The following is a 1,047-nucleotide window of genomic DNA, read 5'->3' on the forward strand; positions in this document are numbered from 1 at the left end:
CATAGATGAGGGATGGGACATAAGCAGTGCGGGGCTGAGGGAGGGGGGGATAAAAGAGGGCAAATTCAAGTTCAAGGAGGACACAGAAGGGAGCGGGTGGAGCTTTTGCAAATGATTCAGTTTTGCCCCAGTGAGATTAAGAAGCAGCGTGGCTCCGTGGCGAGAGGCCGGTCTTGGGAGTCGGAGGTCGTGAGTTCCAGTCCCGGCTCCGCCGCTTGTCAGCTGGGTGACCTTGGGCGAGTCACTTCACTTCTCTGGGCCTCAGTCACCTCATCTGGAAAATAGGGATGAAGACCATGAGCCCTACATGGGACAGCCTGATGACCTTGTAGCTACCCCAGCGCTTAGAACAGTGCTTGGCACATAGTAAGCGCTTAACAAATACCACCATTATTGCTGTTACTATCACTACTAAGATCTCTGCTCCTGACTCTCTAGACTGTCAGCTCTCTAGTGGCAAGAGGCTGGATTGGGGAGTCAGAGGTCGTGGGTTCTAATCCCGCCTCCTCCACTCGTCTGCTGTGTGACCTTGGGCAAGCCACTTCACTTCTCTGTGCTTCAGTGACCTCCTCCGGAAAAAGGGGATGAAGACCGTGAGCCTCACGTGGGACAACCTGATGACCCTGTATCCAACCCAGAGCTTAGAACAGTGCTCGGCACATAGTAAGTGCTTAACAGATACCAACATCATTATTATTATTATGGTCAGGGACGTGTCTCTGCTAATTCTGAGAAATTGAGAAAGCAGCGTGGCGCAGTGGAAAGAGCATGGGCTTTGGAGTCAGGGCTCATGAGTTCGAATCCCAGCTCTGCCACTCGTCAGCTGTGTGACTGTGGGCGAGTCACTTCACTTCTCTGGGCCTCAGTTCCCTCATCTGTAAAATGGGGATGAAGACTGTGAGCCCCACGTGGGACGACCTGATTCCCCTGTGTCTACCCCAGCACTTAGAACAGTGCTCTGCACATAGTAAGCACTTAACAAATACCAACATTATTATAGTTATTATTATTAATTCTGTTGTATTGGACTCTCCCTTGCGCTTAGTA

This window comes from Ornithorhynchus anatinus, chromosome 1, assembly GCF_004115215.2.
Source record: "Ornithorhynchus anatinus isolate Pmale09 chromosome 1, mOrnAna1.pri.v4, whole genome shotgun sequence".
Classification (NCBI taxonomy): domain Eukaryota; kingdom Metazoa; phylum Chordata; class Mammalia; order Monotremata; family Ornithorhynchidae; genus Ornithorhynchus; species Ornithorhynchus anatinus.